This window comes from Phyllostomus hastatus, unplaced genomic scaffold (assembly GCF_019186645.2).
Source record: "Phyllostomus hastatus isolate PE091 unplaced genomic scaffold, TTU_PhHast_1.1 phas_scaffold_1066, whole genome shotgun sequence".
Lineage (NCBI taxonomy): Eukaryota > Metazoa > Chordata > Mammalia > Chiroptera > Phyllostomidae > Phyllostomus > Phyllostomus hastatus.
In genome coordinates, this window is record NW_025334004.1 from 605,119 (window position 1) to 621,112 (window position 15,994).

Consider the following 15,994-nt stretch of genomic DNA (forward strand, 5'->3'; position numbering starts at 1 on the left):
AACTCATACAGGAGCCATATGACCTAAAAATACTTGGCTTGCTTTGCAAGAAAAAACAGTAAGATTTCCATAAACTGTTGGCAAAACCTGGCAGAACCTGGAAGAAAAGGAAATGAAAATGATGACCTAAGGGAGATAATGGCATTTGGGGACAGAAGAAAAAAAACAGCTCATATTAATTTCCTGTTATAAATTTTGGAAAATAAATCTTTTCCAACTTCAGAACAATAATGTCTAATGATATGCCATGTGGTATCCTTCTGTTAATGAACACAAGCCTATCGATACATCTCTGAATTAAAGAACTCAATAATAAGGGCAGATGTTAGTTAGTGAACATGAGACAATTTTCTTTTTTCAAAATATATAGTGATGAAAAATAATCCATGAAAGCAAAAGGGGAAGATGTGAGTATTATACATATGTCAATGATCTAATACTGAACTTACAAATTATTGTGTGTGTGTGTGTGTGTGTGTGTGTGTGTGTGTGTGTGTGTGTATACACACTATATTTATTTCTATGGCCATTTGTATTTCCTTTCTTTGTTATGTTTGGTTTGGCTAAGACTTGTATATTTTATAGATCTTTTTCATCTTTTCAGACAATCAGTTCACAGTTTCATTGATTTTTTTTCTATTTCATTCTGATTACTGTTACAAGCTCACAGCAGTTTCCTGAGTGATGAGCACCTGACCCAATAAGGTCAATGAGACATGATGAGAATTCTGCCACTGCATTTATGTAAGCTGCAGCTACTTCCACCACCTTGTCACCATCTGCAAAAGCATATGCTGTCACAAAGCCAATATACAGAAGCAGATAGACCTAAAGGACAGAGAAAATCTGGATCTTGGTACATCCTTTGAGTCCAAATCAAGCAGAATTATAATCTTTTGGATGTTATTGTTACATACGCTAATAAATTCCCTTTTTCATTAAGGCATTTTGGTTTGGAGTGTGTGTGACTCATAATCTAAGACTCCTAACTGACACAACATTCTTTGCAGCTTTAGAAATGGGACAACCAAATAATAATTTCAAAAAAGGAGTATCTACACTAATAGTAGGCAAATAAGGCTTTGATTAAGATGATGGACTATGTTAAGAGGCAGTCATATTAATTTTTAGTACATTAAGTAGTAAATGCCTTATCTAAGATGATAGGCAGATAAGAATTCTGTCTACCTATTCTCAACATGCAGTCACACTCTGGACATAAAGAAATACTTGTTAAGTTGTCTTTAAAATTTAATATATATATATAAACTCAAGAGCAACAAATAAAAATGGAAATTTTAAGTTATGAAAAGAGACATAGAAAAGATAGCCATAATACTGAATTTAAGAGGTCCAAGGACATATATTCTCTCAGTATGACTGGGGCAGAAGTTTAATGCTCACATAAGAAATAATAATAAATAACAATTAAGTAACATGATTATATTACAGACACTGTTCTCAGCACCTTCATACATTCAATTATCTAATCCTCACATAAACCTATGAGGTCTGTAAAATTATTATGCCTCATTTTCAAAGAAACTAGATTAGAAGAAGGTAAATTAATTTACCTATGATTACAGTACTGGTAAGTAGTAGAAAAAGAAATAAGCAAATCTCCACCTAGTCTGTGAACAAGAACTAAAAATTCTCTACCTTACTAGTCCAAGGAGACAGCAAGGAGACAGCACTTGCCATGCATGGAACTGTAATCAGAAACAGGTTTACCAACCCTGTCAAGAAATAAAGTCAAAATCCTCAGCCTTCCCTGGGGACTGGTGAGTAGTAAGGTGTAGAAAACTTGCTCTGAAAGGTAAACACAGAGGCTACACAGCAGCAACTTAAAATGTTGTCTTTTAGAAGAGGGTCCACCGTTCAAGGTATGCTGGGGCTCTTATTGCATGGAATGCCGAAATAACTTTCACAGAAAATGAGATAAAGGCAAAAATTATAAAGCACACCAAAAAAAATCTAATCTGTAGACCCAAGAAGAGGGAGAATTCATACCTGGGAACTAGAGATAATGGAGCAATCTTAAAATGACTTTACATAAACATATTCAAATTATTCAAATAGATAATATAGCACTGTCCTTTGTTTTACAGAATTTCCAATTTGCCCTGTATCATACTCTACATGATGTGCTCAATTAAACTTGGTAACAGTATGAGGTGAAAATGGATTTTTTCCTCTGTTTTAGAATTGAAGACAATGAGAGCTTAAGTAAGTCATCCAGAGTTATATATTTAGTAAATGAGGAAGCCAGAATTTAATTGATTTTCCAGAGGCAATCACTGCACAGTTTTTAAATGGTCTAGAGCCACCCAATTTATTTAATTTATCATTTAATTAATGTCCATCCACTTCATGTTGGAACACTGGGGACATATTGATAAGAGAATGTAGTTGCCCTTAAGAAGGTTGCAGTTTAGAACAAGAACAGAAAGATAAGATAATAAATTGAAAGGTTCCACACAGTATGACTAGTGAATGCTTCTTATTTAAACCTGCACCCTCGGTCATTCAGACCACAGGTTTTTAGAAGGAGGTAGCTGTCTAGAGGAAGAGGAAGGAAGTTATTTGTAGAAGACATAAGTGGCAATGTCTGCTATAAGCCACTGTGTGGGGCCAAGAAAGAAAGAATAAACTCACTCTTTGTTGGCTCGGAGTGGTAAAGATAAAACCAATATCATCTATAAAACCAATGTCATCTATAAAAAGTGGTCCAATATGAGATAACCAATTCTCAGAAACCACTTTTACTTTGAAGTAAAAACTATATGCACAAAAGACATAGGTACTACAGAATTTATTTGCTTGTTTGTTTGTTTCTGTATTCACCTGAGGACTCTATTGCTTTTTAGAGAAAGAGGAAGAGAGAAAGGAAGAGAGAAACATTGATGTGAGAGAGAACCATTGACTGGCTGCTTCCTATACATGCCAGGACCAGGGATCATACCATACATGTGCAGACGGGGGGTTGAACCCAAAACCCAGGCACATGCCCCGACCAGGAATCGGACCCACAACCTTTCTGTTACAGGATGACACTCCGCCAACTGAGCCACCCCAGTCAGGGGGATACTATGGATAAAAAATAAGTTCCCATAGAGAGTATATCGAGTACAAAGGGCCCTCAGATTCAATGAAAGAAGTTGCATGCCATCCTAGTGGCCTTTCTTTTTCTGGTACCCATCTCATAATCTACCAGTGTTGGAGGGAGAGAAGCTGGAATAAGTTATGGAGAATTTGAAGCCCTGGATGGAGCAGCTTGGAAGCCTGGCTTCCTCAGGCTCCACTCTGATACCTGAAGGTATTGTATGTCCAGATACACAACTTGGGGTGCTCTGGTCCTATAGACTAAGAAAGCTTATAATTCATAGTAGATGATGAGAGTCTGAGGATATTATTCTACCTTCTATTTAAGGGAAATGATTTCCCTACACTTGTTTTCTTCCTCAGGAATTGAGACTAGTGATTGCAATGCTGTGTGGCTCTGTTACTTGGCTCTTTCTGCTTCAGGGAGGTGGGGTGAACTATGTGATCGATGAATCTGGGTGGAACAAACTAGCTAACCTTTCTTCCTCATTGGATATACCTTTCACCAGGTCTCAGCTGTTCCTCCATGGTAGGTTTTCTCCATGACATAGAGAAAGATGCCCCGGTCTAGCTCTCTTATAATTGTATGAATAAATCTGGATAAATGAGCACACTTGCCCACAGATATAAACCAAGGCTTATAATCTCACCTCTATCTATAATAATACTGATATTTTGGTATTCCATTTTCTATGTTTTAATATTAATCAAATGAAGTAGAACACAAGTCTAAAGGAAAGATGGTACTTATACTCTACATCAACAGTGCCAGAACAGTTTGCAGTGATAGAAATGTTGTGTAAGCTACTCTGAGCACATGCTATGTGGCTAGTGCAACTGAAAAACCAAAAGTTTTCATTTGTGTTTAGTTTTAATTAATTTAAACTTAAATGCAAACAGCCACACATGGCCTGTGACAACAATATTAAACATTAAACTTTAGATCCTAATGCTTCTCCTTTATTTTCATGCTTTTTATTTCCATCTTTGAGTTAGAGTGAATGTAGGTAGTGACTTATAGGGCTGACTAAAGAAATACAATCATCTGCCATTTATCTGTGATTTTATTTTCCATGGTTGTAGTTACCCATGGTCAACTACAGTGCAAAAACATTAAGTGGAAAATTCCAGAAATAAACACTTCCTAAGTTTTAAGTTGCATGTCATCCTGAGTAGCGTGATTACATCTCGAGCAGTCCAGTTCTATCATGCCCAGGATGTGAGTCATCCTTGTGACGAGCATATCCACACTGTCCACACTCCTCACCCATTAGTCACTTAGTAGCTGTCTGGGTTATCAGATTGACTGTCCAGGTATTGCAGCATTTGTGTTCAAGTAACCTTTATTTTACTTAACAATGGCCCCAAAGCACAAGAGTAGTCGTGCTTATAATCTAGATATACCAAAAAGAAGCAACAAAACTTTTTTTAAGTGGAAAGGTAGGTATGTATTAGAAAGAAAATTCAGTATATGAGGTGTGTCCAAAAGATATCCAGCTATGTAGTATGAAAAATGGAGACATTTATTGAAGAAGATACAAGATACAAGAAACATTGTACATAGAACAATGACACTTCAGTCCCCTTCAAAGTAGACACGTTGGGACCTCACACAGTTCTCCCAGTCACCATCAGCTGCCTTATCATATTTTTCTAAATCTCATTGATGATCTGAAATCTCTCCCCTTTCAAAGTTGATTTTAGTTTTGGGAAAATCCAGAAGTCACAGGGCACCAAATCTGGCCCACAGTGGGATTGAGTTACTGGGTGATTTAATGTTTTGCCAAAAGAATTCTGCATAAGACATGATACATGAATGGGTGCATTGTTGTGATGAAGCTGCCAATCACCAGGTGCCCATAGCTGCAGCCTTCTGAATCATCCAAATAGTTTCTATGAATGAATGTTCAAGCTTAGTGAAAAATCTGATGCAGATTTATTGCTCTACTCACTCAGTCATTTTGAATGCCACAGCCACACAGTGCAATGCTCACTCAATAGCATCTCTCACCCCCGACTGACTAGTACGGTGATGTCATTGTTCGCACATGTACCTTCCAGTCCACTATCCTTGGCTGCCAGATTACGTTGATGTTGCACAGACCATTCTCATTGTATTAATGATGATTGGACTTTTTCCAGACAAACCTAATATATAGGGCTTGATACTATCTGTTTTGGGCATCCACTGGTGATCCTGGAACATACTCCTCATAGATAAGGAGGAGTCAGGGAGAGATTATCGTAATGCGTTTATACACAAATTCTGTCTTGACTTAAAACCCCAGTGCGGAAATCATGAAGGGGTGTGGGGTTGTGAAAGAAACTATTAATAAAATGCTTGGGACCTCCAAGGACAGTATCTTAAAAGATCCAGACAGACTTCCCAGAAATGTGTCATTGAGGAAAAGCATTAATTAGCCCAAATGTGGACACTAGATAATAGGACCCTCGGTATGAATCTCCATATTTCAATCAGTTTGGTTGCAAAATACAAGGTGAAAATCAGCTACTCAGTAGAAAGAGATGCTAATGAAAAAAAGATCTCTCTGTAGATTTTATAAGGACTGTATCTATCTATTATTCTTTCCTAGGTATTAGCGATACAGTAATACCTGGATGAAAACACAAATAGAGTACTCCACAAGGACATGAAGTTTGAAGGGTTTCACTAGTGGCTAGAACATGAACTAGTTGAACTGGTGGTTAAGGGACCTGTTCACTCTCTCAGTCTGTCAAGAGTCTCATGGCTTTTTCTCATCTCAGCCTCTTTTTCTACAACTGCTTCCTTGTTTTCCTTCCTCAGGCCACATTCCTTAACTTAAATATAATCTAACCCCACTCTACATGATCTCTGATCTTCACGTTCATGGGATCCAGACTAAACATTTATTGTCTGTGTTCCAATTACACATTCATCTCATTGACTCAGCTTAAGCCAATTGCACCAAAAGAGGCAAAACAGGCAAATTACTGCTATAAACACTACCCCTAGGATTAGCTCTGATAATGGGATTAAGCTGAAATGCATGAAAAAGTAGCATAAGGGAACTAAAAACGTTCCTTACACATTATTCATGTAATCCTCAAAAATCCCTCAAAGTTTACTGATACTATTTCCTTTCTATAGATGAGAAAATTAAAGTTCAGAGAAACTAAGGAATATCCAAGACATTAAGGGTAGAATAGCAAGTGCTTTTTGCACTAAAGCATTCTGCTTTTACTTCCAATTACAACATCAATATTCTTAGCAGAAATTTTGTATTAGGTAGAAATCGTCTTATTCTGACACATATAATAATAACTTACAGCTTGGATTCCCTCTGAACTGTAAAGTCTTAATAGAGATTTTTTACATGACAATTAAACCTATAGGGTATGTATGTGTGTGGTGGGGGTGACGCTTTTATGAGCATGCTTTTAACATGGGAGACTTAGAACCTTTTTTCTGCTCTTAATGTAGATTTACCCTTTATGGTAATAAACCTAGAAAAGTAAAAGTGCTTTTTTGTTAAATTTCACTTTTTTAAAAGTAGATTTCTGTTCATGAGTATTTCCTTTTGTATCTTTTAGTACAAAACAGTATTAATTTCCAGTTATAAGATAACTAAGTCCTGGGGATGTAATGTATAGATAGCATAGTGACTATAATTAACAATACCGTATTATGTATGCAAAAGCTGCCAAGAGAGTAGATCTTAAAAGTTAATCACATGAAAAAATTCTAATTATGTGTGGTGCTGGATATTAACAAAATGTGGTAATCATTTTACAAAATATGCACGTGTCAAATTGTTACACTGTATGCCTAAAACTAATATAATGTGGTATGTGCATTATATTTTGATGCAATATATCTATATATATTAAACATATATTTTAAAAGTATATATATTTATATCTTTCTCATTAGAAATAAAATCTGAATAAAATAGATAAATAATTTTAAAAAGAGAGAACTTTGCAATTTAACCAAATCTCTCTCAATTTGAAATGGCTACCCAAGTGCTATGCATTTTTTATTTTCATTAAATACTGTGGAGGGTGGAGTGGGTGCTGCCTAAAAATTCTAGCCCTTGTGTGTGCAGATAAGCAACAGAAAAGGGATGATTTAAACACACTTTGAAGGAAAGGTACATTGTTAAGGTGGAAAAACCAATCATCTTAAGGGTTTAAACATACAAAAGTCATCCTCTTTGTGGAGTTTGTATAGACTCATGTGTACTACCATTTCAGTGTTTGTGTTTCAAAATTTTTGTTTTATATTTTTCAAAAAGTCTCAAAATGAAGACAACAGATAACATTTGTTAGATGTGTGTCCTAAGTGCCATGCTAATCATTTCAGATGCATCCTTTCAATCTTTGCAACAACTTTATTAGCTAGCTGTTCTGTATCTGAGGAAACGGAAACTCAGAGGAACAAAATGACTTGCCCTGGATCAGCAGGTAGTAAGTGGCAAAGTTAGGAGTTATATATAGGGAGTCTGAATTGATAGCTACTGCTCTTAATTACTGTTTTCCTATACTGCTTTCTTTACCTTTAGGGTTCTGTTAGCACAAAGTATTCACCCTGCATTTAATTCAATATGAAGTAAACTCCCCTGGTTCTTTACTCTGCTACAGGGTGTTTCATCGACTTTTGCAAAGTCTCCCAAGACATAGTTCTCTGTTTCACAGCTCAGCTCATGCCTGGCTAAACACTGCCTTCATCCCTGCTATGCCCACTAGATGTGTAACAATCTCACCACAGTAACTGTCAATAACATAATTGATTATATGCTTATTTAAATATAAACCATGGTTCACCCATAAAAGAGATATGTATATAGCCACTAACATGTGTGTTAAAGAACAATATCTATTGACAAGGAAAATGTTTCATACTACGCTTTCAAGTAACAGACAAAACATTCTCCATCACCCCTTTCAGAAAAGAAATACACAATATTAACATTGGTTACTTTCATCTAGTTGAGTTGCACATGTTTTGTTTTTGCCTGAAATTATCTACCAAGGGTTTATATTATTTCTGTGACAAAAAAGATATATAATATTTATTTTTAAAAGACATTATATTATAGATATATGAAAATCTTCAGTATGAAACTCAGTTCTACTGCTTTTACTAGATCTTTGTCAGGTAGTGGGGATACCTCTCCAATCCAAACCTCCATAGCACCTAGTGCCTCTACTATGAATGTGGCATGCATACTGACTTGCTTCTGGGTTGCTTTATATATATGTTGAGTGCTAAAAATACTAAGAAGGATAAAGAATGCTTTGTACATGTTGTTCCTATCCCCAGACCCAGAGTACTGAAATTTCAGCTAGAAATTATACCTCAAATTTCCCTGCTTCCTGGTTAACCTCATACTCTACCAATCCCTGTCTATTACCAATTCATTCACATAATTATTAAATATAAAAATAGATTTTATGTATTTATAAATACACCACATATCATATTGGAATAAGCAAGCCTTATAAAGATAGCTCTTTAGTCCAGGAAAAATATATAATTTCAACAACATGGAGTAAAAAAAATAATGATGAGTATCCAAACAAAAGAAATGCTTAGCACAGTTACTGTGTATTTTGGCCCTTCAGCACCCTGGGGACTTTGTCTGACAGTTCCATATTTACCTGGGCAATAGCAAGGACTCCCCCTTAGATTCATTTTGAAAAAAGTATTTGTCATATGTAATATCCAAATTTTTTAAAAAAAATACTGGACTATAGAAATACTCCAAAGAATATAAAATAGAAATTTTCAAATGGTGGGAGCTGTACGTAGAGGTTAAAACATGGTCCTGAGTCATCTCCTAACACACACCATAGATATTTTCTTGGTGTATGTTTGAGCCACTGAATATTTAGTCCTTCAAACATTTGACATATTAGAGACCTTACTTTGCTGACAAAATATCTTGCATAAGTCACAGAATTAAAATTATTTTATACATTCTACAATGCACCAAATACATACTCGCTGCTGATGAGAACTGGTGAGCAAAACATTCATAGTTCTTGACTTCATGGAGCTTATGATTAAGTAAGAGAAGGCATGAGTGCAATAATCGTATGAAAAAACATACAATTGTATGTATACACTACAAAAGGGAAGTACGTGGTACAATAAGAAGAGATTGGACCTAATTCAGGGTATGGAGAAAGCTTCCTTGAGAGAACTGAAAATTGTGCTAATACATGGAAAACTAAGAGGAGTTCATCAGACAAAGAGAGGCAAGGAAGGAAATCCAGATGAAAACAGCACAGGCAAAGGCTCAATAGCAAGGAGAAATGAGAGTTTACAAGGGACAGAAGGAGGCCATGCTGCTGGAGGAGAAACACCCAGGGAAAAAGGAAGGAGTGACTGCTGGGAACACAGCCTTGCAGGCCACACAGAAAGTTTAATTTTACTCTTACTGTAGGAGCAACAGAAGCAGTTGGTGGTTTTCAATCAGGTGATATAATCAGCTTTTCTTTTTTTTATTTTTCTTTTTTATTAATTATTTTATTGTTGTTTAAGTACAGTTGTTCGCATGTAACCCCCACCCCAGCCATTCCCTCCCCACTCCCCTCAGCTTTTCTTTGAAAAGGAACATTCCTGTTGCAGAGTGAGAGCAGACTGGAGAGAGAAAAGATGGGATACCTAAAATCTGATTAGAAGGCTATTGTCAGCCTCCAGGTGAGAAATGATACCTTGACCATGGTGGTGGTGGAACTGGAGCGACATGGATGAATTCTAGAAATATTTAAGAGGTCAAAGAACAGGACATTTTGAAGCATTCATACACATGGGGAGGTGAGGAAGAGGAAGGTACAACTGTTGATTCTAGAATTTTGACTTGCAAAAAACAACATTGGAATACAAACAAGATTAAAGAGTTTGAAGGGTCATGAATCTGAATTTAAACATGCTCAGTTGGAGGTGTTTTAGGATACACACACACACATACACACACACACAGATTTTCCACAATCAACTGAATAAAAGAGCCTTTTTATGAGAAGTAATTTATTATTGTAAGTAATTATTTATTGTAAAATATTGTTCTAAAAAAGTAGCTCTACTTTTTCACATGGGAATTCATTAGAATGCTAATCAGATTGTTTTTTTTCCCTTCTCTATAACCTTAATCCCTCATGCTATAACTTAGAGTCTCTTAACATGGCACCAGTTTACCTGTATCAGCATCCTGTACCTCCTTGTTAAAATTACAGGGTTTTGTGCCTTAACTGAGAGTTACAGAATCTCTGCGCTGGAGCCCAGAAATTTACTTTTAAGCAGACACCCAACTATCAGGTTAGAGTTTGAGAACTGAAAGTTTAAGTCAACTTCCTCTTATCATTTGTCATCATCTGTTTAATAAACTTTTATATACACTTGGAAACTGGTAAGAAGTCTCTTCTTTTACCAAAATCTGATTTTTTACAGGCTACCTGTGACCCTGCACGTTTATATTAGCATCTCGCAAGAGATTCCTTCTTTATATCATCCATCACCAGTTTGTTCCTAATTCTTTTCTGGTGATTTGAAGTCTTTTCAAAGTAGAATTTTCTGGAAACTTCATGTAAAACTTTTCTGCTAATGGAAAACAATACCATCTATGTACATACCGGTAAAGGGGAGAGAGCAGAAATTTTATGCATCCAAAAACCTAGACTGCCTTGTTTGATAGCAAAAGCAAACTTTTTTTCATCTTTGTTGATGAGAAATAAAAATGGCTAAATTAACTAGAATGTATCATAAATTTCTCAGTTTGGTTTACTTGTATAATTAGAATTATAATAGAATTAAATTTCACAGTTCTCTAACAAAACATGTAGTGAATACAGTGTTCCAGTTGATTAAAATTCTCATCAAGCTAGAGAAATATTTAAAATATCATAATTTTAAATACCATAAAATACTTTACATTAATGTTTTATTAAAGTCCAATGAATCTTAGTGATTCAAAGTATAACACAAATTATTTTCTTGATGCCAGTAAGTTCTTTCATTATCTTTGCATTTTAAATTTCTATTTCATAAATGTTCTGGTAATGCAAAATCTAGCAACACACCAGAATTCAAAACCAACAGAGTTTGAATTTGTGTTCTTCTTCTGCCACTAAGAGACAAACCCTTAATCTCCTTTGGGTCTCAGTTTCTCCAACCATAAAACAGAATAGTAGAATCAGGGTATATTTAAGTTCCCATCTAATTCTGAAACTCTAATTTCACTACGTTTTTGTGTTGTACACATACAAGCACACACACAGAGAACTTAAACATGCTAGATTGAAAGGCACTGCATATGCATATAATAATTCTCCAAAGATATGAGAGTCCCCATTAAATGTATCTGTGGATGTTAAAATTCTTGCCTCCCATCTGTAATAAAGTAGATATTGCTTTTCTTTCTGTTGACTCCAGTGAAGTGTTAAAATAATCTTTAAAAGATCATTTATTCCATAGAAAGGACAACAACTTGCTTTCAAATACATACTTCCATTGCCTTTACATTGTGTTTAATTAGGGTGAGGAGTGCATGTTGGAAACGTTTGTATGGGACTGATTACTATTTGGAATGCAGTATCCCGAGTGAAGTAGTAGTAACTACAAGTCTATACAACTTGTATCAATAGTTGCAGCCATGCAGGAGCCACAGCTCCTATGTTATGTCTCTTGTCACTAACATGTGCCATTGTGAACTAGGCTGCAGCGCAGGCCTGTCTGCTTCCTCACAATAGCTCTTGCTCCCTGGGGAACATAAAGGCAGACAGCAGCTTTTCTCCTCTTTTCAACAGACACTCAGAGGGTCTGTTACTTATTATGTTTGGAAGAAAGGACACAGGTTTCCACAAGCAACTTAAGCTTGTATCAGTTCTAAGATCAGAGAAAATGAGGTAGGTCCTTGAGACCCTTTGCAAGACAAACTTGCCTATTGTTGCTGATAAAAGTGCGAGTCACAAACATTTGAAAACTTTGACTAGAGTCACTTACTAACATCTTTATGATTATCTCTTTTGTAGAGGAAAGGGGCCTTGCCTAGAGAAGCTAGGAGCCCCCTGGCTAGGAGGGATGGAGAGGGAGATGAAGGAGAGGGAGGAGAGGGAGAAGGTGAGGGCGGGGGAGAGAGAGAGAGAGAGAGAAACTTCCTGAACCCCACAAAGAGTTATGATCTGAGAGACATCCCTTTACCTCCAATAACACAAAATGAGTTGACATTTACCATAATAGACTTTCTCATTTGTATCAACTTACATCAGCCAATTGACTTCCATGAAGCAATCACATTTTTGTTTTGTTTTGTTATGTTTTTAAGGGAGAAAATGGCATGAAAAAAAAGAAACCTTGAGCTGGACTCTGGGAGGGCTGGGTTCTAATCCTAGTTCTGATACTGGCTAGCTATATGATGTGAGGAATATTGCTTAACATCTCTGCACTCTAGTTTCCTTATAAGATCAGGACTGTTCCATTAGATTATCTCTAAAGTCTCTAAAGGTAAGAAAATTTCACTTTAAAATACATTGAGCCTGTTTGTTTCTTTGTTCTAATGGAGTTGTAAATTTATAACATTTGAAATTAATACAGATTTACTTGGACAAACTAGACTCCATTCAGTTTACTTACACTTTCCAAGCAAATATCTATGCGTCTAAAGAGAAAAAAAATGTATTTCAGCAGGGCCACCTAGGAGCAAGAATGAAAAACAGCTGTAGCACAATACTCCCAAGGACTGGCCTTGGTAAAAAGTTCTGAATGTGTCTGTTCATGATGAAAACCAAAGGGAAAAATGAAATGTTATATTTCATTTTCATTGGATGGAAACTAATAATACATAGAATAAAATAAAGGCACCAACCCGGAGGCTTTCTTCTTTTTTAACTGGAGCATCTGTGTGGACATTGTGGAGCCATCAAGACTGAATTCTCTAAATCCATTAGGAAAATGCTCATTGTATTCTGAGTGATAAAGCACCAAATAGAAAAGAGTGACCAGCATGAAGCGGGTAAACTGTGCTGCAAACAGCCGTATACGATCTTTTACAGCATTTGGACAAAATCCCACAGCCAATTACACTTCCTAAGTACCAGTCTAGAATCTGTCCTTGTTTAGGCTCTGCTAATGGCATGTTTATTGTATGGAATCAACCCCAGCTTGTATTTATCTCCTAATTTTTTAAACCAAAATGAACATTTTCCAGCATTATTATAAAATAAGATTCAGATTTGCTGTGGAGCCCAGCGGGTTGATAAGAGTTGGGCTGTGGCCATCCCTGGAGATGCTGAGGTCATGGGAACCTCCTCACTGAATGATGAGCTTCTCCTAAGGCACCAGACACCAGTCTATCCTCTCCTGAGAGACACACATTGGCACCCAACATTCAATGCCCCCATATACTCCCAAAGCCAAATTCTGACTCTTCTTACAATGCCCTTATTTTTCCTACCCATATTTCAAACATTATTTTTGGAAACATACAAACACACGTCACATATCTACAGCGTTAAGTTACCTATAACTAGGAAAACTTCTAGCTGACTTATTCACTGGACCCACTGCCCTTCTAATTATTAAATAATTGTCCATTGAGTATCATTGGGGACTTGGGTACCTGAGTCATCCCATTCCTTCTTCAGAATTTAACTGGCTTATTAACAGGTACAGCAATCAATGGGAAGTAAAATATGATATTATCTTTATTGCAGGCAAGACAAAGCAGAAAAAAATATGGCTTCAACAAAGTTAGATATTTTAATTCTTGCTCTTTTAAATAAACTCACTTAACCAGTTACAGGCAGAAATTCAGAATTCTAGTCCTCTAGGCATGGGGAGGAATGTAAATTGTGCTGGACTGTTTATCTATTTATCACAATTACACTTGCAGAAATGTACTTCTTCCCAAATTACCAGGAAAAAAAAACAGAATTTAATCCTTCTGGTTCTTCTCTAGGTTAAACTATTTTATGTCTTTTATTGTTTTAAATCATAGTACCAAGAATTAAAGATTTATCTGACTAACCATATAAAAGGATATTTAGAAAATAATATTAGCATTGGCACGAGTAGGTGAGAATAAGATTTATTAGCCACAGGGCTGTTGCGAGGTTCACAGTTCTAAGAAAAGATCCAGAAAACCGGGTGGGAGGGAGAGTGAACAAAAGTATGTTTGAAGCTAAAGCTGTTTCAAGTTTGTGTTATGGCTTTCTGGAAACATGCCAAATGTTCAAGTGTCTTTTTAAAAAAACTGAATTTCCTGGTAGACAAAAAGTAATTAAGAAAGCCTTCAAGTAGTGGTAGAAATTGGCACTCACTAACCATTTACAACATAATCCTAATGATATGCCGAGAAGCCACCAAAGTGATACATGAAAACCCTGTATGGATGTTTGTTAAAACAAAGTACTGGATTTAAGATCCTTATTGTTATCAAACCTATAGTTATGCAGATCTTTTGATTCAAGTAGTTTTTATATTTATTATTTCTCTACATTACCATAACTACCCAATAAGATAGGAGGGCAACCAGGTAAAGACTACAATTTTCTCAATATCTCTTTTCTTCTTCTATAGTAATGGGACCTTCTATTTTCCACTGGACTTACAGCAGTGTAAAATAAACACCACGTTTCTCACATCTCCTTAAGCCACGTATGTCCATGTGACTAAGTTCTGAGCACTGTAATGTGTACAATTTCTGGGAAGTATTTTTAAAAGATACGATCTAACCCTTCTCCTCCCCTTCCTTCTTCATGCTGGCTGAAAAGTAAATGAAATGCTTGGTACTCAAATAGCCATCTCACCTATGAAATGATTTTAGGATCTAAAACCTTGCAAGACAGAGTCCCCAGATAGAGAAAGCACTGGTGGCTGTCATCATGCAGCCATCATAAAACCTTGGCACTGCTTATTTCTTGGCTTTTGTATGAGAGAGAAATAAGCTTCTTATTTGAGCCATTTTTATGTCTGTTTTTTGTTAATTATAACCAAATCTAATTCTCATATAGGTAGGCAGAGAGCTTACAGTCTGTATTAAGAGAACAGATATATACCAGAACATCTATGAAAATACTGGGATTTTTAGCAGGATAATACAGTGTATACAATGTGTATTATGTAACATAACAGTGGGTTATGAGTAGCCACCTTTGATCAATTTCATTAATATTTCTGCAGCAGTATAGTCCAATACTTATACTTACTGGAATAAATAAAACTACAAATAACTTACTTGGTGCGATAAAAGTTTAATTGAGGTTTCCTGACTTGTTGAGAGTCCTTTTTACTACATCATGCACATTTCTGTTTTTCAAAATTCCTCATTTATTTATTTATTCATTCTAAAAAATATCTACTAAACATAAGCCATGTGTAAATCTTATACTCCAGAAAAGATGCTCTGGGGAGTATCTTTTTATTGATTGATTGATTTACTTATTTGTTTGTTTATTTATTGTTGTTCAAGTACAATTGTCTCCATTCTCCACCCACCACTCTTAAGGCCATGCTTCTCATCAAGGGTAAGGGTGTCTTGCTTTCTTCAGAGTCAGAGTATAAATATGGAACATATGTTCATACAAAGACATGAGTGTTTATGGAAGCTTTATTTGTAATATCCCAAAAGAACAAACCAAATTTCTATCATTAGACAGTCTATCATCCTGTTATATGGTATATCCATAGTATGGAATAATATTCAGCAATAGAAAAGGAATAAACTATACATGCTATAACATGGATAAATCTCAAAATAATGGTGTAAATGAAAAAAATGCAAAAAATAGCACATATCCTTTGATTCTACTTATATAAAACTCTAGAAATACTAACTACTCTGCAGTTGACAATAGCAGATCAGCGTTTGCTTGCGGGGAGTGGTATGGAAAGAGTAGGAAGGAGAAA